The sequence below is a fragment of the Anas platyrhynchos genome, chromosome 6, assembly GCF_047663525.1.
Source record: "Anas platyrhynchos isolate ZD024472 breed Pekin duck chromosome 6, IASCAAS_PekinDuck_T2T, whole genome shotgun sequence".
NCBI lineage: Eukaryota > Metazoa > Chordata > Aves > Anseriformes > Anatidae > Anas > Anas platyrhynchos.
The window spans coordinates 25,030,575-25,050,526 of NC_092592.1; the positions used below are offsets into that span (position 1 = coordinate 25,030,575).

General features: G+C 37.3%; 1 protein-coding gene across 8 annotated transcripts in view; it reads right to left on the reverse strand.

Annotated features, from left to right (window-relative positions):
• The window catches only part of EXOC6 (exocyst complex component 6), a 123,312-nt gene that overhangs the window by 94,306 nt on the left and 9,054 nt on the right, over nt 1-19,952 (reverse strand). For 7 of the 8 annotated variants that reach the window (XM_021268212.3, XM_038181109.1, XM_021268209.3 and 4 more), the window contains exon 2: nt 2,324-2,380. The gene's annotated coding sequence lies outside the window, so the exon portion shown is untranslated. Of the gene's footprint in view, nt 1-2,323; nt 2,381-19,561; nt 19,672-19,952 lie in introns of all 8 variants that reach the window. The other variant, XM_013093967.4, reaches the window with a different exon arrangement.

A 19,952-nucleotide genomic window follows, 5' to 3' on the forward strand; every position in this document is an offset into this window, starting at 1 on the left:
TTAACACAAAATGTGACTGATTACATTGTTTCCCCCAAGGGGCACTTGAATTGATCAACTGCTGCCAATATGTATGTGATTATTTTGCAAAGCTTGGTCAACCAGATAGTTTAACTAACTCCTAGGTCAGATGTCCCGGAGGGAAGCACAGAGTTGGATGGTGAGGACATTTAACATTTACCTCCTGGTGCCAAAGTTTATTCTGGGGCAAGCTTTTCAATAATTTCAATAAATTTCAATAACAGACTTCTAAGGATATTGTTCTTTTCAAATAACTTGTCTATTATTACAGTGTGCCTACCCATTTTTATCTGGATTAACACTGTTTATTCCATATTACAGTGGCTCATGATAACATGGCATAGGATAGGAGAAAGTACATCTGCAGCCACTGTGGCAGAGTACAGGAAAGCCAGGTAAATCCGCAATACCTTGGACACCTACACCCATACACCATGACTTGCAAGAAAAACAGGATACAGCAATAGGAGCATGATACAGAGTGTTTTTGTGAACATTTTTGTGTGATTTTAAGTGAGTTTGATACTTGCATAGAATTTGGGTACTTTTTCTTCTCCCTTCTTTCCCAAAAACTCACACAGAAGCTTACTTTAAAAGTAAACCAACTAAAATAAACAGTACTCATTCTGTTGTGACAACACCATAGGTATCACAGCTCCTGTAAATATATAAGTTAATTAACAATAAAATAGAATCACCCCTGGCCCAGCTACTTGGCTCACTGGAGTGATTTACACCCATATCAAAACACTGTTAGATGATGAAATGTGGAGAAGGATATTGCATGTAGTGGTGGGTCTGTAGCTGACCACAGATCCATGGGCCAATAAGTGCACAAGCCTGTCCTGCTACAGGTGATCCTGCCTCTGCCAGCTGTCCAGCCTGCTGCCTTCTCTCCATTCCTGGCTGCTGCTGCTCCCCATCTCTCTCTCAGAAGCCAGCTATTGCTTAGAGATGCCCAGAGTCAATGGATTTCAGTCATATATGACCTTTTCTTTTTTGCAGCTGAGTTATACACAGCGTGTGCAGAAGCTGCAGTTAAAGAGACAGTCAGCAAAGACAGTGCTAAGTGTTTAACTTTTTATTATTTTTTTAATGGACTTCACCCACCATGCTGAAAGAAATTACCATTTCTGGGACATCATACTTGTACTAGCTGAAATTTATCCAGGCCAAGGGGTTTGGAAAAACGTTCATGTGCTAGAAGCACTATGGTGACTGAAAATCTGACATCACTGAAACTGAATTGGTATGGTGTCTCTACATAAAACATCTCTTAAGCAAGCATCTGATAAAACGTATTCCTTTATAGTTCCTAACTTTCCCAATCACTGGATACTGCTAGTGTATTACATACCAGCAGGGAAATGGTTGTTTTTTTTTTTCAGAATACTTAAGTGAATTATGCATCCTGAATTATAGCAAAAATCTGTAAATACATGGCTTTTTGTTTAAATTCCAATGGATTTAAAAATTGGATAGTGTATATAAAAATTTTCACTTATAGACTTTGGAAATAACATTCTATTGCACATTTGTATCTGTATTTTTATAACAAATTACTCAAAACAATATACATCTCTCCTACGAGGAGGGCTGTGCATCACTAACTACTTCTGACATTTCATTGACATCTGACAAGTGCCTAAAAATGTCAAGAAAGATCCTCATCTGGTGCTGATGTTGTCTTTGTAGAAGACTATTAAGCCATTGAGACTATTGATTCAATAAAGGCAGTTCTGACTGACAGCAAGAGGAGCATCGGTTTCATCATACTTAGGGCACTTACCAGTGCCTTTATGGAGCAGGTATTGGTTAAAATCCCGAGCCAAAAGCTGCCCCCAGAAGCATGGGAAGCCTTGCTTCCTCGTAGGCAGGCACTAGCTGTGTTAGTGACATGGAGCAAGTTAGAAATTGAAATGACATTCAAGGCTAGGACCTGGTGCCTGATGAACACATCACTGGAGACGACCAAGTGATCTCTGCTTGGCAAGGTGCTCTGTCGGTTGGGCTGCAGTGACACAGTGCCTCTGCTGAGCCTGTCCTCGCTGCAAAGCTTAGCACTGCAACTGGAACCACCGGGAACAACCGGCCTATATTCCTTAAATACTTTGGGGAAAAGTAATCCCTTGTCTGAACTCTTGGATCCCTTCAGCTAACAATTAATTAAACTAGATGTCTCTCAGGCATTTTCCATCTCTCAGGTTCCTATTTCAGTTTAGTTAAAATTCCACCTAAGTCATTTAAGTGAAATAATTTCCTTTAAATAAAAAAAAAAGACAAATGATCACAAAGAACACACCAGTTCTCCGTGGGTCAGGCTTCTGCTTCTTCTGCATTCTCCACTCTTGCTTCACTGCTGTTTGTAAGAAAGGATAATTACCATTAGCAAACCACTACATGATGTCTGGTATTTTAATTACCCTATTAGTTAGACCTGGCCAGAAGAAATCTTCAGAACTACTGTTTACTGAAGAGCCTGGTTACACCAGTGATCACAACATGGCTACTGCTAGAGTTAGCAACGATCAATCAGAAATGTTGGAAGAAGTGTCTTAAGTTAGCTGTATCTGCCATTTAGCTAACATGTTTTATATTACTGTGAAAAATAATACCAAAAAAAAAAAAAAAAAGCATCACTAGTATTATACTTCAAGAGAAATACTTTTTATTTTTCTTAGTAAATGAAGGCAGAAATAATTCCTTGCAGTATCAGATAAGAGTAGCAGCATCCTGGTATTATCTCCTAGTTATATTAAATTAGCATGGAAGGTTAAACCTTGTAAATCAACAATATTAGCTCTGAAAAGGACGACATGTTTTTTAAGAACATTCCAGTCTGAAAACACTTTTTCCAGTGAAAACTGAGCAATTACAATAAGACTCTGTTTTGGTAAGAAAATAGGAAATGATGCTAAACAAAAGGGAATGTTTATTTTGAAATTCCAAGGCCGTTAATTTATATTAAGAAACTGTTTGTGCTCAGAGACTAATCAAAAGGTGATGTGAATCATTGATCACAAAAGGACTTCATAGATAAGGAACAAGTGCAGTGCTGGATGATTGTATTATATATTAACAACTTTCATGAACAGCTTTTGCTGATTCATTTGGCAGGAAGTGAGCTGCCAAGAGAGATTTCTAGGGAAGGAACAATCAACAATATTTTCATATAAAATAACCTCCAGTTACTGTATTGTTCTCACAACATTTGATAATGAATGCTTTCCTGTTTAAGAAAAAAACATAAATCACAAAAACAAAGGCAGATCTGGTTTAGTGTTACATGGCTAAAAATACACACGCAGCCTGGCAAAGTAAGAGGAGGGTCTGATCAATTCAGAAATTGGAAAGCTGGTAAATGCTCCCTGTGAAATCACTGCACAGCTGGAAATTAACGATATAGTATCCACTATTCTTTTCCAAGGGAAAAAAAAAATAAATCTGTCCCGTTATCTACCTTCTCATTAGGAAGCTCACTGGACACAGCATCGCTGGGGTTTACTCTGGAGAGCAGGGCTTGGTTTCCGTACAGGACACCAGCACCTCTGTGCATACCAGAGCTGACCTCTGGGAGCGGGGCTTGTAGCACATAGGGAGGCTGTTGTAAAGGACAGGGAAGCCCAATGGTTTGAATATTGCACTCTAGCGAGTCCACAGTGGTCAGCGTGCTGAGTCCAAAAGTCCTGTGCAATCCAGCCCGTGCAAAGGAGGTTTTGCCCATGATGGCAGCAGTAGTTATTTAGATCTCATAAACTCTTTCACAGCTACCACCAATGCAAACAGACAAGAAAAAATGCCTATAATGAATCTTAGTATCTTGATTATAGCTTGATGTATGGCGGACTGATCCAGGAAGCAGCTGTAACTCAGGTTCCCCCAAAAAACACACAGGAGCATGTGGTGAAGAGAGGAAGGGAGAGAGAGAGAGCATGTGCCAAGGAGCCCAGTAGAGTACAAGATGCTGCAGTATCTAACAGGTGGTCAGTCTCCTCTGCTTTCACTGGAAAATTCTTAAAGGGAAAAGACATATAGAAACTAAACTAGTCTGTAGAGCTAATTTTGTTTTTAAATCATTGGGCTGAGAAAAAAAAAAAAAACAAAACACACAGATGTGCTTGTTCAGCTCTCACTGGATACCAATTAGATGTTATTCATGACTATTTGTATCTCTCTTTAACACAGACTTCCCTGCTACTAGATTTTCTACAGAACTTGTCCTTAAATGCATAGTAACTAACCAGGGGAATATTTAAGAAGAAATCCTTATCAGAGAGAGTAATAAATATTTATAAAAATTAAGAAGGAAAAAAATAAATTCCAAGTTATCAACCATAGGTTTTGATTCAGCACTGCACCTTGCAGGGTTTTGGAACAGCTTTTTTTTTTTTTTTTTTTTTCCATCGTAAAACACATAGCACTTCTCTGACTCAGGAAACAATTACAAGGCAATATGAAAATACAGTAATGCTAAAGGAAAACTGCCATGAAATACAGAGTTCCACCAATTTTACAACAAAGGACCACCTGAGAATGTACTGACAATCAAAATTTGTCATTCAAAATTATTTTAAAAATTCCAAGGAAAATTCCAAGGAAAACATTTTAAGATTAATTTTACAGCATCTTGAAATGTTGTGATAGGTCAGCAAAGTTAATTAAAATAAGCAGATCCTAAAATCAAGATATAGATCATGTGATTAACGTAAATATGGTCTTCAGAAAAAGGCTTAAAGCACCAGACAGCAATAATGCATTGAAATAAATACACTCTCACCTCTCCCAGTTGATCTCATCATGAGAACACAGACATCATATCTCTCAGTAAAAATGCATTGTAAGATTTTGGCTGTTCTGATAACATAGCTCATCTAAATGACAGATTAACCAATGTGAAGCTACAGTCTGCCTAACCGGCACTGCAAGAATGATGAGCTTGACTAATTAATCATGGCAAAAAGCAGACAGTGGGAGCCTCAGAAATTTGAGAATTAGTAGTTAATAACATAAAACATTCGAGTCCATTCACATGTAAATACCGTGATTTAGCATGACACTGAGGATACCTATAAAGAAATAAAATACACACAATTGCAGAGCAACAAGTTACATTCAACGTTGTAAACAGATTTTGATAACTGAAAAGCTATGATTTTAAGTCCAAATGATTATTTAAAAATTCCCCTTTATATAGATCTCAGAAAATATGTATTCAATTGAATTAATTAACAACAAATGCAGAGATATAACATCTCCTTGTCTCCATTTATCCAGGAAAGATGAAAAAGATTTGTGGGCTTTGTTAAGAGCGAAAGCAAAGCATTTATCAGTTCAGGAATTACATTAGATAACAAGAGGAACATATTGAAAGTGTTGGTAGGCATTAATTCCTCCATTCATTATCTACAGATACATTTATAAGACAAACCAACAAAAGAGACTTGCAAGATGTAATTCATGAAAAATAAGATAATAATAATAAACCTTCACCAGTACTGGACAAATTTACATTTGCACTGCATGTAGTGTCAGTAAAGAAATTAGAAGGCAAACTATTATCTGACTTAAAATAGATAATAATTAAAATTACTTATATTTTCTCAACTATTACTTCATTACTAGTGGAAAATAGAGTTCCACAATGAGGACATAATACTTGTTTGTTTGTTTTTTTAACAAGTTGAAGTGAAATAAATGAAATAAATGGTAATTCTGTATGTATGGTATATTAATGTATTTTAACGTATATCATAATTTTAGGTAGTTTTTTTTTTTTTTTTTTTTTTAACTACTAACAGGCATGGATAAATGTTTAAATTTTTAACTGTGGTGGGTGTCACTTCCTAAAACAAATTTTGACTTGCTTCATAGATTTCAAGTAAAGGAGAAATGTGTCTTCCATAATTAATTTTCTTAGTGAGTAGCAATGCCTGGAGATGCTGCCCCATGGGGAGGGATGGGGGAGAAAGACTTGCATTAGCCATTGCCTGCCACCCCTCTCCCCCATCTACATAAGCTTTACATTTATGGTTCCTTTTTTTCTCCCAAAGGCTACATGTAGTTTTCAGAGGTTATGAACCCAACTGCGTATATTTTGTCAACTGAAACTTCTCTTGCAATCTCCCCCCCCCCCCCATTTTTCTTAAAAACCTTAGGGGAAAATTTGCTCACTACAGATACAAAATAATTAGGGCTTCAGATTCTATTTATTTATTTATTTATTAATGCTTTGATTACAAATTTGCTTTCAAAAGACACACAGGTGTTTTCCTCACCTTGTACAGGCCACTGGCAGCTTGCAGCCCACCACAGACTGCTGGCCAGGCACCATAGGAAGGAAAACCACCCCAGAGCTCCTGCACCCTTAACTCTGAATTTCCCTGGTTTTGTGTGTTTAAGCCAGACACTTAATGATTTTTTAAATGTAGGTTTTGAGTTTGAACAGTACTTTAAGTACTAAACTGTCTCCTTAGTGTTTGGAGGAGATTAAGTTCAGAGTTCATTGTGTTGTCTGTCATTTTAAAAAGATTAGATAGTTTAGTTCGGCTCCTACCGGCAACGTGAAAGTCTCCGTATTTATTGACTGTCTGGAGTCATTATCAAAGCTCCCAAAACCAATCGACACCTTGTAAACAAAAATCCCATTATTTTAGTGATCCTGATAAGATTTACATGGTATCTGCATTTTTGTTATGATTGATTGAAAAGTTAAAGATATTGTTAGTGTAACAGGTTTTGTGACAAATGATTACAAATTCAATTAACAAATTAAGCTTTACACTGATTTGGAAAGCTCAAATGAATGTGACTCATCCTGGCCTATATCCGATGCAACTTGTAGTTTGGGGCTTGGATCAGAAAAATTCTGAGAAATGCTTCAAATTTTCTTCCAGGAAAAAGATCCTCTAAGAAGAAGGAAATAATATTCTACACTTGGGAATTTTCTTGTGACAATTCACGAACTAAGAAAAAATATTACATGAAGGAGCTTGAAGTACTGAAATAGTACATTATAGGCATGTAGTAGGAAAGCTGTGTGTTACTAGACTACTGTTATATAGTTTTTAATTTGTATGAACTGCTTATTCTTCAAATAACTTTATTTCAAAGTTTAAATCGAGACCCAAAATTCAGAGACATCCTCAAGAAACGATTGAAATGTTTTGATTGGTTTTAAGAAGTGGCAAAGCCAAATGACAAGGCTGTCAACTAAACAATCCATGTTTGTAACTAGTACCCTGATAAGCAGTCCTGCATAAGTCAGAAATTATAAATACAGCAGTGTATTTCTGAAACAGGATGATGTATTTCATTTCGTTATTTAAAATGAGATCCACCATTGAATTATGAAGTATAACTGACAAGCTAAGCAATTTCAATTTAATTTGTGAATTTTGACATTTTATTTATTTATTTTATAACCACACTGTCATGGAAATTTTTTATTTTATTTCTTATTTTTTAACCATGATCCAGAAAGGAAGCAAGTTAAAGTCTTTCAGGGTAAGTGAGGCTTTTCTTAGACTTACTAGCTGGCTAAGAAAAAAAATTCTGAATACACAACTTATGCTGAACACGTCATGTAGGGTTCTGACATAGACTGGTTTTAAGAAAAAACAGTTCCTATTAGATTTCAACTCTCATTGTGAAACAAGTCATTTTCTAGAGTGATCCTTTTAGTGAACTTCTGTTTGCTGACATTTGCTAAATACTTGCTACTGCAGATGTTAATCGAATTGTGTTAATAAATCAGTTTGTTAAAACCTTGCATGTTTGACAGTGCAAAGGTATCCTGTAATCTATGACAAAAGAATCAATAGAAACACATGAAAACATTACCACTGTGGGACGATATTGATTTTTGTCTTAGAAACACTTACTTAGCTCCTGAACCAAATAATTAAAATCAATGGAAAGTCTCCCGTTGACTACACTGGGTTTGGGGTCAGATTTCTAGACTGATAAATCTTGATGCAGGTACTGTTTCTCAAGTTTGTAGGTATACAGCAGAATGAGGTCCTGATCCAAACTGACAATTTCCAGACATGCCTGTGATGCAAATAACAGTAACCACCCCCTTCTGGGGAGGGCTACTACATTTTTATCCTCACAAACATTCATTCACCTGGAACTGTATCCCAAGGATAATTTTAGTATAGATTTCTCTCAATTGTAATTCCACTGCATGTTTTCTTAGGAAATACAGATTAGACGGTAGTTTGTGTGTCTTAGTTCTTCAAATTGAAATCCTCCTCCCCCATTTGTTCGTATTTTAACACAATGCTTTAAGTAGTGCCCTTTCCCACCAGAATAATTTCTCAAAGCATTTATAACCTTTAAGGTAAAGGTCTGCGTAATGGGATTATAACCATAACAACTACACAATAGCATCATTAAAAGCACTTCAGTTACATTTACTTTCCCAGTGTTTGAATTTATTGCTACACTGTAAAGTCTCTATTCAGAAAAAAAAATACATTTAGCTCAATTTATAGAGCTGACTTTGCCTGAGAGAGATTAGAACTAAAATGATTTGAGATAGAATCAAAGAATTCCATCTTTTTAATGAGTCTGTTAAAGGCAGGAGCACCTAATACAAATATTTAACTCCGTTGTTGAACACTACTGACGAAGTCATCAAGAGGAAATTTATAGGGAGCTCTAAAGTCACTTGACAATGATTTTCTTGGGTTATGACTTCTCAAATTGCTGTTTATTGCCAATAGCACTACATTTCAACATAAATAGGATTCATGGGATTAGTGCACTGTCCTGGTAAAGATGTTTAATCTTCACTTTGAATGAGCTATGGTAATTGAACCCTTTTCTTTTTGTGTAAGAAGTGCCTTTAAACAAGGGTAGCTATTTTTATACTCACTAATGAATCACCAGCTCAAAAATCTTTTTGGTCAGACGCCAGGCTTGCCTTGTTACTAGCTGTTCTTAGTAAATATAATGCATGAAGTGATGGGGGGGAATTGGTGAAGACAAAATGATATTGTTACTTAATGTTCTAATACGGAAGAAGACATTAACCAGCACTGCTTAAAATACTTCAGCATCAATAGGATTAAAATGTGTAAAGAAAAAAAAAAATCCATTGGCCCCTAAGTATCATATCTGTCCCGTAAGTTTCATATCTGGTCAGTTTAGTGTTTAAAATGCCACTTTCACTTTTTATTATTAGGTTGATCAACTATTTTTGTGAACGGACTGAAGCACAGCAACCTTAGCAGGGAGTTGGAGATAAGACTCTAAGGTCTGGGATTAGTCCAACTCTTCTGAAACTCTTTTCAAGAAGAGTTGAAGAAGGCTTATGCTTCACAATGTGATGTGCTTTGTCAGAGCCCAAACAATTCCTAATCTTCCAGATAAAATAACTGAACGAGGTTCCCTGCTTGTTACTTCATCCTTCCTACCGGTTCGAAAATGACAAGCATTTTAAAATTACTCTAAATAGTTCAGTACAACTCACTGCTTCTTATGGTTAGAGTCTCTTAAAGACCCATGCCACAGGTAGTAGTCAACATCTTTGGGATGGGCTCAGGAGCACTTTTGCTGTGCCTTTCACTTCTCTTTCCTTGGCTCCAGGGGTCATTGCAGCACCGTTTGCAGGCCAATTTCCCGAGAGGATGAGCACACCACACCTCTCAGCACAACCTATCCTTTAGGCAAGGTATGCCTTTTGGGAGGGGAGAGGGAGGAGGGAATTAAAGAGGTAAATGATACTGGGTTAACATTTGCTGGTTTCAGCTTCTGAATTCTGGAACCTTATTTTTGTACATTTTAGTTACTTCACAGTCAGAGTACAGTGACATCTATTTCTCTTAGACATCAGAGGCTACACCTATAGACCTGGCTACACACAGCAGGGCTGGGACCTTTTCTAGGGCTATGTGGGCAAATGGCACGGCACAGCTCCCATCCACATGGCCAAACAAACTCTGTTGTGTAACAGGATAGGAACCAGCTGGTGGCCTCTGCCATGCCCTGAGATATGCCCAGGCATTGCAATGAGGATAGCTGGTTGTTACAGGCAAATCACTAGAAGACAGATGACAGACAATAAAATTAAGACATTGCTGCCACGCACCCTCTCCCTGGTTTTGTCCATACAGATGCAGCCAGACAGATGTCCATCCACGGGTGCTGTGATCGGCTTGGAGTCCCAGCTGCAGCAGAAATGGCAGCATGACCACTGTCCCCCACCACAACAAAGTTTTCAAAGGATCTGAAGGCCATAGGAACTCATTGACAGGCACCATTTCCCAAAGAGCAATGCAGGGAGGATTTGCTGAGGATGTACCCTCACAACCCTTTGCCCTAACTATCCTACCAGGTCAAGAGCTTTCACAAGGTCCCAGCACAAAGTAATGGGGCTCTCCTCACTTAAAAACACTGCAGAATCTAGTCAAACAAAAGTTTTTCCCAATTATGTCTGAAATTCCCTCATCGCAGAGAGAGAAGCCTGTGAGGCAGGCAGCGAGAAGGGGGGCAGCAGTGGCATCTCAGCTCCCTGCTCTCCCGCTGGAGAAGCCAGGCCTCCCACAGTGGCTACCACTTTACATCCCCAGGCCTGGGCAGGGGGTGACTCAGGGAAGAGCTTGGGAATTGCGTGGTTCTTCTTGTTGGGTATCTTCCTAGAAGTTCTCATTTTGTACATGAAGACAAGTTCTTGTTTTGCATATTGGGAAAAAAAAAAAGAATTTGTCACTTCTTATTTCTAACAGGAGGAACAATGATGTAATGCCTTCTGATTTTTGGTGACTGCCAGTAAGCTGCTGAACAACTTTTGGATGCCTTTAGAAGTGTGCCTTCTTGCTTCTAATGTTCCCTAAAGTTAACATGCAAATTCATAAATATTAAGACACCAGATAAATATGAAAGCATTCATCATTCCTTCCTTCTTTTGGGAAATGATCTCATTTGCTTTTCCTTTATTCAAATTTACAGATTTTGAGACAATAAAATTCAGATTTGTAGGCCAATGATCTAATTTGGTTCATTCTTGTTAATGTTAATTCTTAAGTTTTTCAGGAAGGCAACATGGAAGCTCTTTATGAAATTAGGAAAGTAGAAATGTCATATTTCTGATCTTCACTCCCCCTATGATCTCTTGTGACAACTCCACCTATGTTAGGGTGCAGCTACAATCTTCTCTGCCAAAACCATGTAGCAACATTTCTGACAACTGGTGAATGAGTGTTAAAATTCATCCAAAGCATTTCACAAATACAGAAATAATCTCTGGAGAAAAATATTCAGATTGCATTAGTAATATATCTGATAACCAGTAACACTCCTTACCTATTTAAAATCTTTTTTTTTTTTTTTTTTTTTGCATAACAATCCTTACAAAAATCTAGTTACTCTACCTAGTTTTCTAGTTAATCTACCTAGTTTTAAGACAGCTGAACCAGTGGTATGCTAGCAATGATTGATGCAATCATGAAGTCATGACTACAGATTCAATTTTTTTCAGAATAATTCTTTCCCCCTGTATGCCACAGTACATAGAATCTTAATTCACAAACTCCAAAAACAGAAGTACACATTTTCAAATACATTAAAGCAACTGTTGTTAAGAAAGAATCTCGTCAACTTTCCACAGGTTAGAAGGAGTGGATTTTAGCAACCAGGTTAGGGTATGTACATGGATCAGACCTCTTTAGACAAGACCAGGACTATTCCACTCTGCTGAAGTCCCTTAGAGGTAAGGTAGGTGCATATTTTAGTTAAATGACTTTAATATCATACTTGAGCACAGGTGTGCAAGGGGACACAGCTGGTATCTCATTCCTGGAGGGGTAAAGAGTCCTATACAGAATATAATGAAGCATAACAAAAAAACAATTAAGACCTTTCAGGCTGGTACACTTTGCATCTTCTTTCTGCTAAGGGCATGGTAAAGCAGACCTGATGGGATATTCCCCATTGAATGTGCTGGTTAATTTAAGAGTCAGTCACTCATTGACAAGTGTCAAGAATTCAGAGATGAAGAGAATTAGTTATCTCTACCTGCAGCATTTATGCAGTTAGCAAAGGCTAGCCCATTCGCCTAGTCACTCATATTTAAAGTGCTGAGAGGTAAGAGGTCACTAGACACTCCCAATTCCTAGAGGTCTAGACAGGCTGTAAAGAAAGGAGTGTATAGGCTTTTAGAGAGTCAGAAGCATCCTACTGACAAGCTAGAAGTACAGAGACTTACTCCAATGTGAGAACACTCCCTATCTTCCCCCCAAAAACCAAACCAACCAACCAGCCTTCTACCTCAATCCCTCAAAACAGCTCTAAAAGATTTTGAAACCATGGTTAAGGTGAAGAACATGTGTGCTACCAACAGAAACTCTTTTTTTAACATAAAAAAAAAGTTTTCACACATCAGATTTTACACAATCATATAGGGCATAGATATCCTTTTTTATATTAGTCATTAAGAACAGAACTGGTCAGTATAAACAATATACATAGTTCACCAAGTGAAGACTTAAAGACATGAATTTACTCTGATAAGGATTACTATCAAGTTCTGTAAAACCATGCAGCTAAATCTGAACTACTTAAAGCTGTTCTATGTTCAATATTGAATCAGGTTTTAGAAATATAGCTGCATTGGATTAACTAGTGGATATTCTGACAACTGTACCTAGATAATATCGCACCCAACAACAGCTTGCATGTTTTCAAAAGCCTTATGTCAATTAAATACAATGTCATAACAACACAGTAACTGGTTATCATACCTGCCTTTGGCAAACATTCTTTTAAGAACTATAAACATGCCAAGCACTGTAAGCATCTTCTTATTCCAACTTCTTTACTTACTCAGCTGCCAGGTTTCTTAGAAATTCCAAAGCAGCCAGAAATGATTGCAGTTCCTAGTTTCTGCTTATATAATAATAATAAAAAAATAAAATACATTTTTAATGTCCAAACATCTTAAAGTTCAAAGTAATTAATCATTGATTCTTAAAACTTATTGTAATGAAAATGCCTTTGAGTTCAACTTCAGATGTTCTTCTTTGTTGTACGTGGTCTTTTTGAAGACCACTTAATACAAAAGAATTAAGTATCACAGAAAAAAAATAAAAGTAGAATAGCAAAGTATCTGTATCACCATAATGTATTTACTGTATGTACATAATGTATTTAATGTACTGTATGTACATAATGTATTTAATGTATGTAGTTATGATTCAAAAGACAACTTGTGTAATAAAAAGGAAAAATGACTGCATTTCAGTGAGTACAAAGTTACTTAAAAATGAGCTGTCATTTGCTTAAGAATAATTTTAAAAGACTGAACTTCTGTTAAGCACAATCAAGAAGCCAATATATAAATGAATTGCAGTATAATTGATAGTAAAGTTTTCACTTTTTTAAACTGGCATCTGACAGCTGCTCAGGCAGCTGTGATGAATTTTCTCCTGTGAATCCCATTACTTGCAAAGCTTTCTTTTACAGAGCATTTTGTTGTTGACTATACTGCAAATAGCTTTGTTTGTATGGTTTCCATCTCTAAGAGCAAGTATGCCAAATACAGGATTAAATGTTTTATTTTGTGTGCTTATTTAGCCCCTTCAGAAATTTGACTCCTGAAATCTTGCAACATTTTCAAAGTGCTAAGTGATGAAGAGGAATAACATGTTATGAACTTTTTATCCATGCTTACTATCTATAATGGACATCATAGGACTTGATGTAGCCTTAATGCAATGCACGATGAGGGTTCTTGTAACACTGAAGAATCATCAACACCTAGCCCTGTGCTACACTTATTCTTTTCGTACTCATTTCGTTACTTTCATTTTCGTACATAAAGGGTCTAAAGAGGAAAAATCCTTCCTTACAACTGGCAAGTGAATTGATAGACCGTTCCCTAGCCTAACAAGCATGATCTTCAAATTGTTAACAGGGGTTGATTAGACCTGTGACTGCCATTCCGATAGAGTCATAATCCATCTCTCAAGTACATCTTGCTCTTGTGCATCTGGTAATAACAGTTCTGTACATGGTGAAGAATCGGAGTGGGTCACCAGCAACTGAACAGGTGAGATACTAAACTGATTCACAGGGTCACAATCTCTAAGTTTGGAGTGGTCAGTCAAATCCTTCCTTCCCTGCTCAAATACAGAGCCAGATGTATGATATATAATCACACTACCCAGTAAGCCACACTGCTAAATAAAAGCACAACAAAGTTTATTGCACAAAGTTTGCTAACTTGTACGTCTCAAAGGGAAAAAATGATAATAATATGAATGTCTTAATGAAAATAGTAAACCTTCAGTAACTCCCTGTAAAATCACCACTGAAGATGGACTATTCCACACATCACTTTCCCTGTTAGCAGGTCAGGAGTGACGCAACCAGTGCTGTTGAGGACTGCGACAATATGTGTATCCAGAAATAAACAAGATAGCTTGTTCTCCAGCAGGTTAAAACAAGACATTTATTTGGAAAACAAAAACAAATCCTGCATTTATTTAAACATGACAGTGTTTTGTTATTACTCTGCAAGAGCCTGTGTTCCCAAATCACTCAAACGATCTCCATACCTTCTGAGCATCACAGAACCATGAATGAACATACTGTTACCCTCTTGGGAAAGGAAATATCAACTATTTCATGGGTGGGATATTGAAGCATACACTTATTTTATTAAATAGTTTGCCCAATGTTAAACTAGAGGTAAAGCAGAAAATTGAATACAGATTTCCCAAATCCCATCTCAGTACCTTCAACACAGTAACACCCAACCTTAGCAGAAATGAGTACCTCTGGTTTATTTCTGGTACTTCCAGATTCTGATGGGGCTGGAAGTTTTCCAACAAAAAAAAAAAAAAAGGAAGCAGAGAAGAGTTTAAAAAAATTGAAACAAATACAAGCCTAACCAAACTTCTTTACAGCCTCAACCTTGGTTTAAATTGAGGACAAGTCTCTATAATAATTTTTTCAAAGCAAATCAATATTTGCATAAAAATATGTGATGTGATATAGATTTCCTTTAAATTATGCAGGTTAATAACTACACCTAAAAATGGAAAGGAGAACGCAATTTTAGAAGTCAGACACTTACAGGTTCAATCTTACTGCTAAACATAGTTTTATGAAGAAATTATTGCCCAAGAATTTAGACTGGCTGACCAGGACACAAGTTTCCTGGCCCTTCCCTAAACTGGACAAAGGAATGACAATGCAAGAAAATAAGTTGCTTTTCTTGATAGCATTGTCTTCTGGTTTGACATTCTCTGAACTAACTGCCAGGTCAGACAAGCACTGCTTCTAGTGCAAGAAAAGGGGCATGAAACTATGGTAGAGAACAAAGAGTGGTACAATGCTTTTCAGCAACAGATACCTGTCAAAGCAAAGAATCTAATGCCAAACCACATTAAATGAGGAAAATTTGGACACAGATCAAGGTGTGTGTGTTTTTTTGGTTTGTTTTGTTTTTTGACTGTAGAGAGGAAGAATGATCTCTCTCCTTTGTTTATACTTGCCTGGAGAAATTTTCCAGACTATTATCATCACAGCTGTGGGACTAGTATCAACACAGTTGTATTCTTCTTAGCATCTAAGACATCTATGGAATAAAGAAACTCATCTCTGACAGAATCATTAATGCAAATCAGCCACAGAGTGAGACTGTGATTCCACTATTAGACTATCTAGTAGGATAAGTTCAGACCTGATCAGGCATAGAAACATCTTGGTTAATCAGCTACGTTTATCCTTCAAAAAATAAAATAAAATAAAATAAATAATAATAATAGATAATAACTTGAAGAACGACTGTGTGCAATGTTTTGTGTCACGGAGCCCTGCATTTCCAATCAGGTACAAGATTCCCTAAAAACAGATTTACCACCTATTGAAACCCCAGCCAAAAATTTACACACTTTGTATAGAAGCTTGTCTGCATCCTACAGTGTAATTGCTTCACCTTCCAGAAGGCAACAATTTGCCAAGGTAGGTGTTGTTTATCAGTTTAGCACCAGGCTCCCAAAAAGATGAAAACTGTTTGTGGTAAATATAATAGCTGGCAGCCTGAACAATAGCAATTAGGACAACAGCCTAAACCCTGTGGTGTCTCTGAAAAATGTGTGAACAGTCTTGCTAGTCTGCCGATAAAAAGTTTAAATTAACATGCATTAGCATCTCTGCGAGTCCTAGAGCAACCCCAAGCCAAGAAACTGTTAAACTGGTGGTTCTTCTGCCTGGTTGATTTTAGCTGGATTTAAACAGAACTTTAAAGGTGACACCACGTTACATGCTTTCCTTAGCTGGGACACAACGTGTGTGTGTGAGGAGTGAGTGTCTGGGAGAGAGGAAAAAAAGAACGGACAGAAATAATTCTATTTGTAAGTCTCACCTGAATTGGAAAAGTGAATCTTTTAACTCAAATGACAAGGATTTTCATGCTCCCTAGAGTCCATAAGCCACAGACTGTCAAGAGAGGTGGACCCATCAGACATCTCCAGTGGCACATACAATACCAGCACCTACTTGAACATCTAAGATTTTGTATATATATATTAATTGCTATAGACAAGAACAACATCTATAGTTGCAAACAGCTGGAAAATATCAACCTTATCTAGACAATAATCGCTAACACCCCATTTTCACCCACTGCCCTTCCCAAAAAGGCAGTTGAGTGCGTTTTTAGGGTGGTGTGATATTCCACAAAGCAGAACTATGCAAAACTTCCAGTTTTTGCAGTGCAAATATGTACGTGTGAAATGTTACATGGCTGATTAGTATCTATAAACTTGATTCAGAGCACTGATTATCTATATTGACTAACAAAAACCAGTTTCCCACCACCACCACAGTGAAAAGAAAGTAATTCTTCCTAAGGTAACAGCATGCATTTTCTTACTGCAAAATACTATTATTTTCAAAGTTTGGAGCAGTATGACAGTTTTGGAGGTAGATTCCCAAGTTTCACTTTTGGTACATAACCAAACTGAAAGAGAAAGGGAGGAAAGTTCAGCTTCTTTAATAAGTAGTTTTGAGAGATTTCTTGTTTTCCATCTGGCAGCAACAGTGCGTTCACAACAAAGCTCTGAAAAATGTTCAAAAATGCAGCACAGAGCAGTATATCCTATACCATTCAGAATTTCCATTAGCTCTAATAAGTCACTGGTAGGGCCCATACAACCTCTCTTCTGGAAAATGTGGTGGGAGGCAGGAACTGACAAGCAGGAAGGCACAACAAAATGCCTCTCAGGGTTTCCCTGGCATACCAAGGCAGACTGGAAAACACTGGAATAAGAACTGGATTATTTCATCTCTCTGAAGGACTGACAGGAAGGGGTCTGCCAGAAGCTCCAGTCATCCTTCCCTACAGGTTTGGCCTCAGGGGCCCCTTCCTTCAGCACAAGGGCTCTGCTCAGGTCACAACACTGACTGGCTGCCCCAGCAGTTGTTTGATGGGATTTGGAGTAATCTCTTAATCTTGTTCATTGGCCCATACAGCAGTTAAAATAATGAGAAAAAATAAATAAATAAAAGCACTTTCTGGCCACGTTCTGTTAATAACACGTTATTTCACAAGGAGACAATAAGAGAGTAGACACATTTTACTGCTGAATAACTTTTTTTTTTTTTTTTTAATAGTACTAGCAGATTTTAGTAAATAGAGAATATGTTACATCATGGATTTGAGGGCGGATACTGGCATAAACTTCGTATTCTCAGCTTTGCGTCAGTCACGTGGTTAAAACATGCACCAGAAGCACGTGGGAAGGGGCAGAAACACACCCAAAGCTGCAGCTTCCCTGACTGGCAAGCAGATCTCGGGCTCTGCAATGGACAGACATCTATCAGCCACCATGAAACCAGCTCATATTGAGTAAAAGGGCCAATACAGTTAAGTTAGATACTGCATGGGGCGTGGAAGAGGGTGGTACTGAAAACCAGAGTCAGAGTAGAGAAGTATTACTGCACAGTTTGAATAGGCTTCCTGTGGCTGCCCACGAAGACTAACATCTGGTGATGCAGCCTGTTATACTGAAGAGGGAACTCCTTTATCAGGGTTACAGAAAATAGAAACCACCACAAAGGTAGGAGAGCAGGTTCATAAGCCCTGGCCAACATCTTACAAGAACTGCTGATCTTACTTGTTACAGTCTTGGACACCATACCTTAAGCTTAGTTATCAGATAATCATGTGTTAAATATCTATCATTTGAGATTTGTTCAAATAGCTACCAGCCTAAAGCATATGGATTCAAATTTTTAGCGTGTTTTTATAACGCAAGCAGGCATCACAGTAGTTTACACCAAGTGAATCCCAGTTGGGTTTGATTTTTGTTTTTTTGGTTGTACGAGTACTATTTTGTTTTTCATCATGGTTTACATAGTAAAAACAGGCAAACCATGTCACTTTTAAAAAAGTGATAAATTTAAAAACAAGAAGTGAAACTGTGCAGATACCTGAAACTACACCAATTCTGCTAGCTTTGCTACACTACCAACAGAAATAGTTCTGTCCTGTTTAGATAGACTTTGTTTTGCTACATGACTGCATATGCAGCGAAGTGATATCAAGTCCTGAGGGTCCACTCCTTTGATGAGTTAAGCACACAAAGGCCCACATTTTGATGCAATCTGATATCATATATTTAAGTCCTAGACAAACTGCAACTGTGAGGAAGTGATAAACAGAACTTCCTGCACAAAGCTGCCTGAGATAACACTTTCCATGGACTGGAAAAAAAGAGACATGATTGCTACAGAACTAAAAGGGAACTGTTCTGCTCTTAATAAATAACCCTTTCTTTTTCACGTGGCTATTGCAAAAGCCTAAGCACAAGTGACTAAGATTCAGTAAGCAGTAAAGCGGTGCTACTCACATATTTCTGAAATGATTCTTTGAGGAACTACAGCAAATTCTTTGCTCTTCAGAGACATATGCTCCTGAAGTCTTTATGCTGCAGCTGGAGAAATATAACTCATAAACCTTGCAGCTAGCATTGGTTTTACTTCCATTTTTAAAAGAAATTCTTAAGAAATCTAAACACAAAATATTTAGTCAAATAGAAGAATAAGGAGTAATTGTTTAAAGAATAAGACTATTGTCTCCAATGAGGGAAAAATCCTATAGAAAACATGACTTCTCATGGAATTTCCTTTCAATTTTTCATCAACATCAAATCAAAATATATTACATTTCTTGGAGTTTAAGTTATTTTGAGATTACTTGGTGAATATTTGAGAAGTCAGTTTTTCCTCCCAGTAGAACTTGTGGGGAAGTGAGCTTCAAATGTAAGTACTTAACGTGCACCAAAAGCCTTCTTGAATTAGGATTCAACATATTTTTAAATATTATAATGTTTCTCCATACATAAGCTGACTGACAAAATAAACTATGGAAATTAAAGGTGCACAACACATGCAATTTTTAAACATCAATAATTCATAAGAGAAAAAAAGAGTAGCACTTGCAAAATAGACTTGTTCATTGACACACACACAAAAAGGCAAATCACTGAAGCCTTGGAAAGATTCCATAGGGACCTCTACAATGGCTCACCTACTATGCAGACTTTTACTTTAACGTCATGCAGTGGGGTTCTTGAACCAGCCCTGACTCTGCGTCCTTGTTCTGAAACCAGAAGGCCTCCAGGCTCATGACATTTCAACCTGATTTGGTAAGAAAAGAGTCTTTGTGAACTTTTGCCTTGGAACCATGACTCTTCCTCTCACATTTCGTCCTGTGCATGTCTTGCTATATTTTCAGCTTACATTCTTTTTGAAAAACACAGATGGTATAACCAGTCAGGAGAGAAGCAATTGCAGTACATTAAAAAGCAATCAAGTGCTACCAATTGTTGAAGAGTTCTAAAACTTCTGCTTCTGTTGCAAATTTATGAAGTAATAGGGGAAACATAATGACAGATTAAATGAACATAACAGCTCTGTGG